Consider the following 15,095-nt stretch of genomic DNA (forward strand, 5'->3'; position numbering starts at 1 on the left):
TGAAGATCAGATGGAACAGCCTATAGCGTCCTTGCCAGTATAACACGAAACCCTAACTACGTCTAAAAGCACCGCCTCCAAATGCTGCATATCATCCAGTAATCTTGGATCTGCCCATTGCCGAAACACTCCTTACGTGTCTTCACGTACTATCACTCCCTTCCTGAAGTGATTATGAATGTTAACCTTGAGTCACGTTTTCTGATCAATTTTATTTTTTTTTTTTTTTTTTTTTTGAAAAGTACAGTACAGGTGCAGACAAAAGTATTGTCTCCCTATGCTTATTATATCATGATTCAGTTTTAATACAAGCATTTAGTAAACTTGAACCACTTTTTAATAAAACAAAATACACCATTTCTAGTAATTTGACAAGTTATGTTTATAAGAAAACTAACAAATGTATTTCATTTAAAGTATTCATTCATGACAAAAGTATTGGCGCTCCTGCATCTTTGCTTTTATTACGGTTTACGTTACGAAAATGACTACAATTCTTAACCAGTACGTTACATCTTTTTGGTGAAACCTGCTTTTCTCAAACGTGACTCCAACTCTTTTGTCTTGACCATCATCTGGTGTGTTCCCAAAATGTTCTTCTTCAACAGATGCTGGAAACAATTACCTATCTTTCTGGCTATTGACTTTATTATACAAGTAGTTATACTGTGTAATTATATATAGATTTTTTTCAATCAATGAATGTATTTAATTGGTTCTATTGTTTTTTTGTTGTTGTTGTTGTTTTTGTTTTGTTTTTTTAGTGACGTTTAATGTAAAGGTGTCAATACTTCTGTCATGAACAAATATTTAAAATTGCTTAAGTGCTTTTGTTTTCTTATCAAATTAGTTTTTTAAACTACCAGCAATTGTGTATTTTGGTCTTTGTCAAATTAATTATAGCTAATGTTCACTAAATGCTTGTCCTTAATCTGTTATCTTTAATTATCTTATATCTAATATCTTATATAAGTGTAGGGTGCCTATACTTTTGTCTGCGACTGTAGTTAGTGTTCATTCTAAATTCGTTGATAGTGTTATTTAGTTTGGGACCCATACTTACTGTACATTATCGCAGAACTTATGTTAACCCATAGAATCATGTTCAGACAAATATGTTTAATTATACATTGTAAACTTAAAATGCATCTGTTTCTATATATGCACTGTACAGTAAACACATATATCATAATAAATAACAACATCATATGGGTTATCATAAGATTTTAAATATAGTTGGTGTCAATAATAATAGCTTTTACTTGTGACCAAGGCCATATTAAAATGGTTACCTCCAGAGCTGACAGTAATCCAGCAATAGCTTTTATTCATGATGAGGCAACCCTGTATAATTCTGTTAGACATGTGACTTTGAAGTTCTCATTATTGCTGTTATAAAATATCCGGTCTATGCGAGTGTAGACCCGTCACGTTTTTACAGTATAATTTAGATTCAAGTAATTTGTTTTGTTTTAACATAGAAGTATGCAGCATTATAATTGTAGATTGTGGTTGCAAGTGGAACCATGTTACAAATTGTGAACTGTCTGTGTAGTGCTCTATATGGTACATAAAATAAAGGGTTAAATATACTGAATATTTAATGACAGGATGTCTAGCATATTCATCTGCTACATTCAAGATAAGAAAGTGGATAAAAACAGAATTGTTCAACAACAGCCATGCCATCTCTTCTGATTTGATAGGCTATTAACTATTCTTGGATTGCTTATCAGCAGGGCCGGATTAACCTATATACAAATTATGCTATAGCGTAGGGCCCTGTGGCAATGTTGCCCTGCCCCTGTGTGTATTTCTGTGTGGTATGTTGCATGTAGAGTGTTAATGTTCATGATTTGTAGTTGGTACATGGAATATAATATGGGCAATGAGCACAAGTGTTTAAAATGTATATGTGTATTGAGGCACGAGGAGTTCACAATCACGCCACGTGTATATTAGAGTGAGTATTAGTATGGAAGCATGCTCAGCACCATTAATTCACATGCAGGTGTACCGAGATTCCAATTGAATTATTGATTAGCAATCAAGTCTCAGTATAGCTACATAAAAGAGGCACATTTTCACCCACTCAGGGTTGAGTGTTCGGTGTGTGGAGGGCAGGTGAGAGAGAGGAGAAGATTTATATACTATGCCTTGCTTTAACCTGTCTTGCTGAGAAGTATTGCTGACCTGTGCTTTTATGCAAAATAAAGTGATTGTGCTTTTGAGGAACTCTTGTTTCATGCTTCCATTCTTACCAAGTCATTGCACTATTAAATAAACCTGGTGAGTGTGTGATGATCACACATTCTTTAGCTAGTGTTACTAGGGTAGATTTACAATTATACTGTATTTACAGTATAATCGTAAATCTCGAAAAACTACTCACTTCTAAATCTTTTGTAGTCATTTTTGTATTACTTTAGTATAAATACATGTTAATTTGGATTCATATGTTGTTTTTTTCTGACTTTATGTGAACGAAAAGACACACATTTGCCCGTTTTCCCATTGGAAATAGTGATATTTTGAAAATATCACTGTCCTGGTCACAAAAGCAAAGTTTGCGGGGAATAGTAGCCATTTTCTATACTTCTGAGGCATAAGCAATTAGGAAATAACACTTACTACCCAGGAACAAAAAAAAATGTTTTTTGTTACACACTCAGTTGTGAGGGTTCTCCTCCTTCACCTACAGGCTGCCAACACCCAACACCCAACCAGCACTGCACTGCAGGTGAGCAGGGTTAATTGATTGACAATTGTTCAGTTCACCACAGGCCACCTGCTGCACATTCCTTTTAATTAGGCAAGCAGGAAGGTCTAACCTCACAACCCTGCCATACATTTAAATAAATTAAACCCATTATTTTTTACAACCAAACCAAAACCATATTTTATTTAGAAATCCCAAAGCAAACCATACTATTTACAGGGGGAGGCCTCAGCCCAGCCACAACATTTAACATAAATATGGTTAAACAAAAATGGTTCCAGTGCCACTGTGTACAAGTATCTATTCGCTAACACACTGTGACCTTTGTGGTGCCAATTTTAAACCAAGTATAAGTACTGTGTTTGCCTGCTGTTGACAGGAAAGCATAATTTACTTTGCAATTCATTAAACAAACCTTCATAACATGTCCATGTTCATGATAGAGCAGCAATGGAAAAGGATACCTCAGCCATTAAAGAAAAAATAAAAACCAACGTCTATGACATCACCCAAATCAACAGTACGAAGGTCACTCTTGAAATCAGGACTTAAAGGAACAGGTAGAATATCTTTGATTAAGAAAGGGGAACAAGACTAAAAACATTTTTATCCAAAGCAACTTGCAGAGACTAGGGAGTGAACTATGCATCAACTGCTGCTGCAAAGTCACTTACAGTAGGACCTTGGTTTAACGTTGCATCTGAAGGATTCATGATTTGCTTGCTCAAGGTCTGAGCGGAGATTGAACCGGGAACATCCTGGTAACAAGTTCCTGGCTCTAACCACTGGACCACCAAGCCACCTATTTCCCATTGCCAAAATTAAGCAATAAGTTAAGCTACTGAACCCTGTAGTTGAGACTCAGCGTGGTTAGTCTTCATCTGGTCTTGTCAGGCATGCCCAGTAGAGGTCCATGAACTGTAATGAGGAGAACTATCCACAGCTGATTTACCTTCCAATCCATGAAAGTGCGAAGGACAGTGTTCTGCTCCCTGTGGGCTCCCATCCAAGATCAGAGATACACTGAAAAGGGGATTCAAACCAGCAAGCTCCTGCTTGCATGATCCGCCCACAACACCTCACCTGAGAGCTTTTACACGGGGAGCCACTGGGGATCAGGCATAAACCCCACATATTCTATTGGTATAAGTCAATTCATGAAAACTATAAGACGCTTTCCATTAGCAATAGTCATGAGCAACCTTAACATTATGTAGTCCAAGATTACCACTTATCATTGGATGTGAAACCAGTCTTAAGGAGATTACCTTACTATCAGTATCTTATAGCCCCATGGCACCCTCTGGATTGCATTTACTACTTGCTATCCCCTTACCAGAGATACAATCAATCAAACATAGTGGTCATATGCATGTGTTTCACATTTCACACATTTTTGCATACAGTATCTGGAGAACCGCTTAAAACCATTTGTCATGAAACTTGGCATTCACATCATTTATCTTAAGTTGTTGAGAACATCAGATGGCTGTCTTTCATTACATCATTCTATCTGTACGTCACACCTACATTTTTGCATTAACCTGGAGAAACAAATTATAATGACGCTTGGTAGTAACAGTATTATCTTAAGTTCTTTAGGATATAAAATTGTGGAGATTTAGGGTGGTGTCTGTGTTTTGCTCTGTTTTGAATGTACAGTCGTATGTTTCTGGCATACTTGTTTTAAGGGTTCATCTCAAATCCATGGATAGGTGGTGATGCAATCCAGGATGATTCCCCTGTGCTGTAAAAATATATTGTGGCGTATCCTCAGCATAGGTTGATCAAATTAGCATAAGACATGTCATACTCAGACAAAGCTTTAAAACACATTGGGAATTCCTTTTAATTTCTGGTGTGAAATGGCATGTGATGCTAGTTAGTTTGAGAAACAAACAGAAGGTGTGCAGTGCAACACAATCATGCAGCTGCGGAGTCTACACACATCTCATTGGCCCTCGGCCTCACATTTCAGACCAATGGGAACTGATATATATATATATATATATATATATATATATATATATATATATATATATATATATATATATATAACATAAGTCTGTGTGTAAAAGGAACTAAACAACTGCTGCATATGCTGGTTTCGCAACCAGCATACTATTGATTTACTGTTTGTTTGTTTGGCCCTTTTGTTTAGTGTTTTTGTATAAATATTTATTATTTAAGAAATGCACTGAGGACTCTTGCGTCCATACTTGTTTTCACTTGCTTCCTGAACCTGACGTCTTCACCCACACGCCACACAAAGCCATCTGTGGCAGAATACACACAAGGGACACACAGAATGCAGACAAGCAGGTTGAATTACACAGGCAGAGGTAAACAGAGCGGTGGTGGGAATACAGAGCAGGAAACTCAATTACAGCATGTAAACACATTAGAAACATCAGGAATACAGGGAGGGAAACACACACAGATCGCTACAGAATGAATCAATGATATATACAAGACAGGGAGGTGGGACATTGTCCAGCTGCATTGGGAAATTATTATTATTGTTTTATAGTAGTAGTCCTATTTAAATACCTAAAAAGGACGTCAACTCCAGCCATCAGTGCGACGACTGGAGAAAAAATTCAAATTATAATCCTCTTGAAAGAGGATGCTAAATAGTTAGGCATTTAACTAATTAAACAAAACAACCAGGTAAATGTTCAGACAAAAAAGGGGGGTGTTACAGAGCACCCCACCCAGAGCCCACTGGCCGACAAAGGCCGACATGTCACCAGCAGACACCGCTGGGCATACTCCAACTTAACCCGGGACCGGACCAGGGCCCTGAACATGGCTCCGCAGTCAAAGAGCCCCTCCTCGGTGAACTTACGCTTCCTGGTCTTGTAGCTAGCCAGTCTAGCAAGAGCCAGGAGCAGATTCACCAGGTGGTCTCTTGCCTTGGTGGAGCCACGAACAGGGTGCCCAAAAATAAGGAGGGTAGGTGAAAAATGTAGCCAGAACTGCAGCAGAAGGTTCTTCAAAAGCAGGAAGAACAGCTGCAGCCTGGCGCACAGGAAATAAATGTGAACTGCCGACTCGGACTGACCGCAGAAAGGGCATGTGGCGACCGAGTCGGGAAAGTGACGCAGGATCTCTCCTGACGCGAGCGCTCCGTGCAGCACCCTCCATCCCAGTACAATAGTCATTATACCAAAATGCACAAGCAAACTACTAGACCCACTATACTAACAAGCAGACTTTTAACCGGTGCTGCAGTGCGTACATGATAATTTAATTTATTTAAGGGAAGGGAATTTACTGTATATATATATATATATAATATACTATATATATATATATATATATCGTAACAAATATATACAGGATTACATTTTTGTTGTCTGATATATTATAATAACCAACTGAAAGCTGGAAATGGTTAGGAGGTATGCCTGTGCTTGACGTTGTGGTTTTTTAGGAAAAAGAGACCATTGGTAGAATATCTTAATTTATCCATACACCTCTGTACTCACATAGGTATTGTCTTTGTATACAAAGCCCTTGGGTAAAACAGCACATTATGATAACACTTTGAAACATTAGACAGCAGACTCCTAATGAACATGGACTATGATTACAGTTAAATGTGCAGTAGATCACGTTCCAATGGACTACTATAGTAAAAGACAGAAAAGCATAAAGGAAACCCTATTATAAATTGCTGTGTACAATGGTATGAATTGTACATTCCCCAAGCTGCATTAGCTAAATAACTTACATGAAGTTTGGTTTGTGTAAATTCCCCTTCACTTGGGTTATTGAAGAAAGGCATTCAAAAGGAATAATTATACAATTTAAAAAAAATCCCTGGGGCCTTGCATTTTGGTATCTTCTATAACAAGCAGTTACTTTTAAAAGTAATCTGTTACAGTTTTTACGTTGAAAAAATGTTACAGTTACAGTGACAAATATGTACTTCTCAGGCACAGTTTATATTTTACAAAACATCTTCTTTTTGGTTTGGCAAGGCTGAAGCTCGAACGTTTCTTTGAGGATCCAGCTATTGAGCCCACTAGTCCTTCCCCTGACAAGCACGACGATATGAAAGGAAAGGTAATGTTTGACTTGCACTGCTGAAGTGCTTTTTGATTTCCACATTATGCATCAGCCATAGTCAGTATTTTTTTTACATATAATACAATCCATTACCACATTTCATCACCTGTCTGAAAAAGGAACCATTTCAGTTATAGGTTACTGAAAAAAGTAATTAAAATTAAAGAATAATAATATAATAGCTTTAGTTTTATATAGCTGTGACGGATTGCCCCGCCCCTTTATATGATGTACGCTATATTATTTGTATTATTTTCATTATAATTATTTGCATTTTTCATTAGTATATATATATATATACACACACACACACACACACACACACATATCACATAATATATATAATATATATATATATATATATATATATATATATATATATATATATATATTCCTTTGTTGGCAAGGATGAGGTTAACGCTTGATCCTAACTGAACAATTTTGGAATGTGACAGGTGGCTGGGAGTTAATTGATTGCCAATTGTGTAAATAACTCCTAGCCACCTCTATATAAGGACCAAGCTTTACCTGAGTAGTTGGTGAGAGTTGGGGAGTTGACGGGACGACAGGTCGTCAGGCGACAGTAAATGGATTGCTACTAGTTTATGATAACCCTACAGATACTCGGTTGTTTGTTTTGTTTTATTTAATTTTTTTGTTTGATTAATAAATACACCCCTACAGCAGTTTCAGTGCCACATTCAATCTGTTGTGTACTGCTTCCTGGTCTGTGACATCACCACACCCGCTGTGAACTATGCATTATATGCACAATCACTTACAATAGGACATTGGTTTAGCCTTTGAGGTCCTATGTCGGACCAGGTTCGACATTACAATTTTCCCTTTCCAGTCCGATGTCGGACCCTGTCTGACATCATCAAAGAGACTTCAAGCACAGGTTTCTAGTCGTTTCTTCTCCAGAAAAAGCCGAGAAAATGGCCAAGTAAGACCGATATAAGCCAAATGAAGCCGAACAAAAAGGGAGGTATCTGAGCCGTACAGATAGCCCCTGCACCACAGAGATAACACAAACACAAACAAAGGAGATAGTTGCTTCCGCCTCCAGTGCTCAAAGATATCATGGATATTTGTGAGTTTTTTGAGATAATATAGTAATAAAATAATGACAGATCGCATTATTGAGGAGTTTGGTGATGAAATGAGTGCTCAGGAGAGGAGTTATCAGAATGCACGTCTATAAAGAGGTATGTGAAAAATACAGCGAACAAGGGCTGGGGCTTGGCTGGAGATGCAGTACTGATGTCCTTTTGCCATGCAATGCCTTTTAAACCTGTTTTACTCTGAAAAAAAATATTTTAAACAGCACGTGTGAAAATAAATTGGACCTGACAAGCCCTGAATAAACGGACTGCTAAGGGTTAACATCTCATCCACAGGATGGAGCACAAGGAAGTTAAGTGACTTACTCAGGGTCAGACAATGGCAGAGGCGGGGTTTGAACGGGTGACCTTATGGTTATAAACGCTGAATTTTAATCACTGGACCACACTGCCTATTGCAGTGTGTTATATGTAATGCATTACTCCCCAACACTGATGACAAGTGTAAAAAAGTGTTGTGTGCTGTGTTCCAGGAAATCTATACTTGTACTTCTAGATCATTTCACCTTTGCAGTTTCTACTGAGTGCTTACAATAGCTCAGTTTCACTCCAGTGGTCTAGCTGCAACCTGGCCATGTGACCTAGCGCACAAGAAGTGATTAGAGATCAGGAAGATATTTTATTTACAATATCTTAGTGATGTAAATCTGTATATCTAAAAAAGAAAAGCAAACAACCAACAAATCCACGGATAATGCTATTAACACACATTGGTATTTAAGAGCTAATAATAGATAAAACATGGGTTCACACTCCTTATAAAAATGTATATAAAACAACTACCTTGAAGTTATGTAGCTGCTAAAAGGTGGCCTGACATAATCATTTTGAAACCTTTCATAGTCCATGGCAATAAAGTACAACACGTGAAAGAGATTGAGTTCTGATAGTTTTCAAATTCCTGTTACTATGTCAAAAACCTTCACATAGCTGCCACCTAGTGGTAGAAACAAAAAACTCCACATAACATTTTGAAATGTAGCAGTCTATTCTTTATAGTTACCGTAACAAGTCTTTTAATATTCCTAATTTCTACATAATTAGCAAATAATTGATTTCCTTGATGATGCCATACTGTACATGTAAATTGAGGTTAAGCACTTGACATTCATCAACAGTGGGGAATACTAAATTAAATACAATTATACACGGCTTGGTAAAAACTGACCGCATACTGTGAACGCAGGATACTTGGGACACTGTTCAACATGTGTTTGTGGAAATACATTTTTTTGTTTAACTTTTCAAAGGAAAACAAACTATAGGTAATTAAATGCCCTGTATTTATCATCCTAATTACCAGTTTCATTCTATCCCCTTTAAACCTCCTTTGATATTTTTATAAAAAGCTAAAAGCACACTTGTTTACCCTCAGCTCTTCATCTGTATTTCCACATTTTTTACAAAAAAAAAAAAAAAAAAAAAAAATGTTAATGAAAATGTGAACTGTCTTTACAGGATAAACTTGGCACAGATTTTAGATTAAAAAACAAAAAAAAAAAAAAAAAAAACATCTATAGCTATGGCAAAAAGTTTTGCACCCGCCCCCATAGAATTAACTAATTTTACTTCACAAAGTCGAACGAAACCTGCTGAATAATGTTATGTTAACATATTGAATTACATACTGCTTCGTAGTTTTCCATATACTTATCAAAAAACTGACAAAAATTGAAAAATGTGACATTTTGAAATCTAACCTGAAATACTATGGCTTCCAGTAGACTTCTACAGTATCATTTAGTAGTTTCTTTGATTACACAATGTTATATAAAATATCCTGTATTAATGGTTATCCCAGTTTTTTTTTTTTTTTTTTTAATGTTAAAAATAAAAAGTACTGTCTGAAAACACTATAGTTTCCTATAGTATACCGCAATACATCGGTATATTATAATAAAAGATACTGTGTTTGGAGAGTGCTACATTATTTTTTATACGGGTAAACGAGGACACATTGGGCTAATTAAACCAATCTGTACATATTGAATTTCTGTCAAGAATTAAGTGACAGAATAACCTCCAGCATATTTTGGCACAGATGTCCAGTCCTTGTTAACAATTTTTTAATTTATATATTAACAAACCTTTTAGTGGCTCAGGCATTGTACATTTTCATGCATAAACTCAGGTATTTAAGACTCCTGACAGATTCCATGACCTCATACTGGGAGATATGTTTATGACTGTGGCAAAGAGCCCGCCCCTGTGTGTATTTTGCGTTGTGTGTCAATGTTGGTGTGTAGTCATTGGTACACGGGATATAAACGGGTCTGTATAACACGAGTGTTTAAAATTTATATTTGTATTTAGGCACGAGGATTGCACAGCATTTCACGTGCAAGTAAAACGTAAACTTTATTAATTCACATGCAGTTGTACCGCGACCCCAATTGAATGATTGATTATCGATCGAGTCTCGGTACAGCTGCATAAAAGCTACATGTTTTCACCTAGTCAGGGTTGTGTGTTCGGTGAGTGGAGAACGGGATTGGAGACATAAGAACATAAGAACATAAGAAAGTTTACAAACGAGATGAGGCCATTCAGCCCATCTTGCTCGTTTGGTTGTTAGTAGCTTATTGATCCCAAAATCTCATCAAGCAGCTTCTTGAAGGATCCCAGGGTGTCAGCTTCAACAACATTACTGGGGAGTTGATTCCAGACCCTCACAATTCTCTGTGTAAAAAAGTGTCTCCTATTTTCTGTTCTGAATGCCCCTTTTTCTAAACTCCATTTGTGACCCCTGGTCCTTGTTTCTTTTTTCAGGCTGAAAAAGTCCCTTGCGTCGACACTGTCAATACCTTTTAGAATTTTGAATGCTTGAATTAGGTCGCCACGTAGTCTTCTTTGTTCAAGACTGAACAGATTCAATTCTTTTAGCCTGTCTGCATATGACATGCCTTTTAAGCCCGGAATAATTCTGGTCGCTCTTCTTTGCACTCTTTCTAGAGCAGCAATATCTTTTTTATAGCGAGGTGACCAGAACTGCACACAATATTCAAGATGAGGTCTTACAAGTGCATTGTACAGTTTTAACATTACTTCCCTTGATTTAAATTCAACACTTTTCACAATGTATCCGAGTATCTTGTTAGCCTTTTTTATAGCTTCCCCACATTGCCTAGATGAAGACATTTCTGAGTCAACAAAAATTCCTAGGTCTTTTTCATAGATTCCTTCTCCAATTTCAATATCTCCCATATGATATTTATAATGTACATTTTTATTTCCTGCGTGCAGTACCTTACACTTTTCTCTATAAAGACGGAGGTAATTGTAAAAGTGATAAGTAAAATAGAAGCTCACCGTAACAATTTTTTAATTTATATATTAAACCTTTTAGTGGCTCAGGCATTGTACATTTTCATTTTAGGTTTTGGCTCCTGACAGATTCCATGACCTCCTGAGATATGTTTTGACTGTGGCAAAGAGCCCGCCCCTGTGTGTATTTTGTTTTGTGTTGTGTGTTAGATGTTGGTGTGTAGTCTCTGGTACACGGGATATAAACGGGTCTGTGTAACACGAGTGTTTAAAATGTATATTTGTATTTAGGCACGAGGATTGCACAGCACTTCACGTGCAAGTAAAAAGAATAACTTATATTAAGTCACGTGCAGTTGTACCGCGACCCCAATTGAATGATTGATTAGCAATCGAGTCTCGGTACAGCTGCATAAAAGCAGCATGTTTTCACCTACTCAGGGTTGTGTGTTCGGTGAGTGGAGACGGAGGTAATTGTAAAAGTGATAAGTAAAATAGAAGCTCACCGTGTTTTATTTAGTATTAGTCCGTTTTGTTTGTCATTTTATTTTGGCTACCAGTGCCGTGTCCTGTGTTTTTGGTTTATTTTTTTGTTTTTGTTTTTTAAACAAGAAATTGTGTTTCCGGCTCTGGTCTGCATCTAGGAGGCGCTGGTAATCCCATTGCTGATACCACATGTCACAAAGACCGCTGCAGTGAGTGACCTCAGACCATAAACAGGAAATAAACGACACAGAGGTGGAGCTGAGCACATGGTTTCGCTCAGCATTTAATAAATAAACAGAACAGAAAATCAACGGTGGTAACAAACAAAAACACAGGACACGGCAGTGGTAGCCAAAATAAAAAGACAAACAAAACTGACTAACACTAAACAAAACACGGTGAGCTTTTATTTTACTTATCACTTTTACAATTACCTCCGTCTCCAATCCCGTTCTCCACTCACCGAACACACAACCCTGACTAGGTGAAAACATGTAGCTTTTATGCAGCTGTACCGAGACTCAATTGATCAATCATTCAATTGGGGTCGCGGTACAACTGCATGTGAATTAATAAAGTGCAATTCCCCGTGCACGCATATTATTATGTTTTACTTGCACCTGAAGTGCTGTGCAATCCTCGTGCTTAAATACAAATACACATTTTAAACACTCGTGTTACACAGACCCGTTTATATCCCGTGTACCAGTGACTATACACCAACATTGACACACAACGCAAAATACACACAGGGTCGGGCACTTTGCCACAATGACCCATGGGAAGCAGTGCCTTCATGTGAGTCATTTTGGATTTGCCTGTAATCACTGAGTAGTTCAAGAGGTCAAAAAAAGTGATTAGAGCCCTATAACTGCAGATAACTGTCTCTAAAATAGTCTTCAGTTGCTCAGCTAGTCAGGAGCTAAGGTTGTGAAAAAGCCATGACTTCCATTCATTGTATATGCAATAACTTCTATTACAAATTCAGATTGTATTAAACCCAGCCCACTTCTCTGGCTATCCAACGACATGAAAGGGTCTCCTAATGCTAAGGTGATTAGGGAATTATAAATGTTTGCTGGTTTCCGTCACCAGCATCATTCAGCTGGTTTATGGGAGAATGCAACTTTGCTTTCTGTGTAAATCTTGTCTTGGGTGACCCACCATTGAGAAGCCTCTCCAAGTAAAACATGTCAGATGCCTAAACCAGGACTAGCCTTCTAGTGAGCTCTTTCAGTATCAACACACTGCAGTCCATAATCAATAATAAATCAATAATGCCCCCAAAGAACAAACCACAAAACCATTTGTGCAGTTTTATTTTATTATTATTATTTATTTATTTTAAAATCTAAATTAACAAGAAATCCTCAGTTTGGAGAAGACATATTACATAACTAAAGAACAGGAAACATTTACCTGCTTTAAAAATGCCTAAATGAATCTTACATGGAAATTTGATGTGTGAATGAAATATCAATGGTCCTAACTATGTATTTTTAGTTTCACTTTGTATAATTCTCTGTTTCAGTCATCACATTAAGTCTTTTAAAGGACCCACATTACCAAGATAAAGCTCGAGCAAACGGGGTATGTCATAACACTAGAGTGTTGCAGGGGACAGGGCGATGGTTCTATTGAGGCCACAGGGTTGCTTACATTTCTTGAGCTTTAAAAAAGTCACCAGGGTGTGAAACATGAAACAGCAAATAAAACAAAAAATGACTTAAGATAATTGATATTTTATACACATAACAATTTGTTCTTTGAGATCCATCTACATAAACCTAATATCAAGATGCAAGACAACATAAAGCACAACAAAACAAAAAAAAACCCCAAAAAACAAACATAAGGCACAGAACACAAAAGGCTTCTAACATCTCTGTCCACATGAACTTGATTTCTGTTGTACGGAGGCTTCTCAAAAGCAATATGTTTAGATGTTTGAAAACATAGTAACTGTACTTCCCGTATTTGTTTTCTATCATTTACAAACATTTAAGACCAGGGGATGTGTTCTGAAGCAAGTGCAAAGGCGAAGACACATTTTCAGTTTTCACAGATGCAACAGCTTCAAAACAAGATCCGACATGTTCTACTTTAAGAAAGAATGACAGTTTAGTTTCCTGTAAATACTACTTCACATATTTTAAAGCACAATACATCCCCCAAAATATAACATATTACAGTGTACAGTCTTTGGTATGACAGGGTCTTACTTTGTTATTTATTGTCCTGAGTTTAAAATAATTGAGAACTCAGTTTTTCAATTTCAATACAAACAAATGGGTTTGTGCCTTACCTGTTGACATATATATATATATATATATATATATATATATATATATATATATATATACACACACACACACACACACACACACACACACACACACACACACACACACACACACACAGTGCCTATAGAAAGTCTACACCCCCTTGAACTTTTTTCACATTTTGTTGTGTCTGCCTTAGTTTCATGCATTTAAATTAGGATTTTTTTTTCCCACTTATCTACACACTATACTCCACACTGTTAAGAGGAAAACAATTTCTATTGAGAAAAAAATATATATATTAAAAATACAAAATTGAAAGATCATAATTGGATAAGTCTCCACCCCTCTGAATTAATACTTGGTGGAAGCACCTTTGGCAGCAATTACAACTGTGAGTCTGTTGGGATAGGTCTCTACCAACTTTGCTCTGTCAAGTTCCTTGGGGAGCGTTGATGGACAGTAATCTTCAAGTAATGCCACAAATTTTCGAATGGATTTAGGTCAGGGCTCTGACTGGGCCACTCAAGTTCATTTAACTTTTTGTTCCTTAGCTACTCCAGTATTGCTTTGGCTGTGTGCTTTGGGTCGTTGTCATGCTGAAATGTGAACTTCCATCCCAGTTTCAGCTTTCTTGCATAGGGCAGCAGGTTTTGCTCAAGGACTTCTCTGTACTTTGCTACATTCATTTTACCTTCTATCCTGACAAATTCATGCTTCACAGTAGGGATGGTGTTCTTTGGATGATGTGCTGTGTTGGGTTTGCGCCAAACATAACGCTTTACATTTAGGCCAAAAAGTTTAGTTTCGTCAGACCACAAAACTTTTTGCCACATAGCTACAGAATCTCCTGAGTGTTTTTTCAAGGTGGGCTTTCTTGAGTAATGGCTTCCTTCTGGCCATCCTACCATACAGGCCAGATTTGTGGAGTGCTTGAGATATTGTTGTCACATGTACACTTTGACCAGTCTTTGCCATAAAAGCCTGTAGCTCTTGCAAAGTTGCCATTGGCCTTTTGGTAGCCTCTCTGATCAGTCTACTTCTTGCTCGGTCATCCAGTTTGGAGGGACGGCCTGATCTAGGCAGGGTCTTGATGGTGCCATACACCTTCCACTTCTTAATAATCGTTTTGACCGTACTCCAAGG

Source organism: Polyodon spathula, chromosome 2 (assembly GCF_017654505.1).
Source record: "Polyodon spathula isolate WHYD16114869_AA chromosome 2, ASM1765450v1, whole genome shotgun sequence".
NCBI lineage: Eukaryota > Metazoa > Chordata > Actinopteri > Acipenseriformes > Polyodontidae > Polyodon > Polyodon spathula.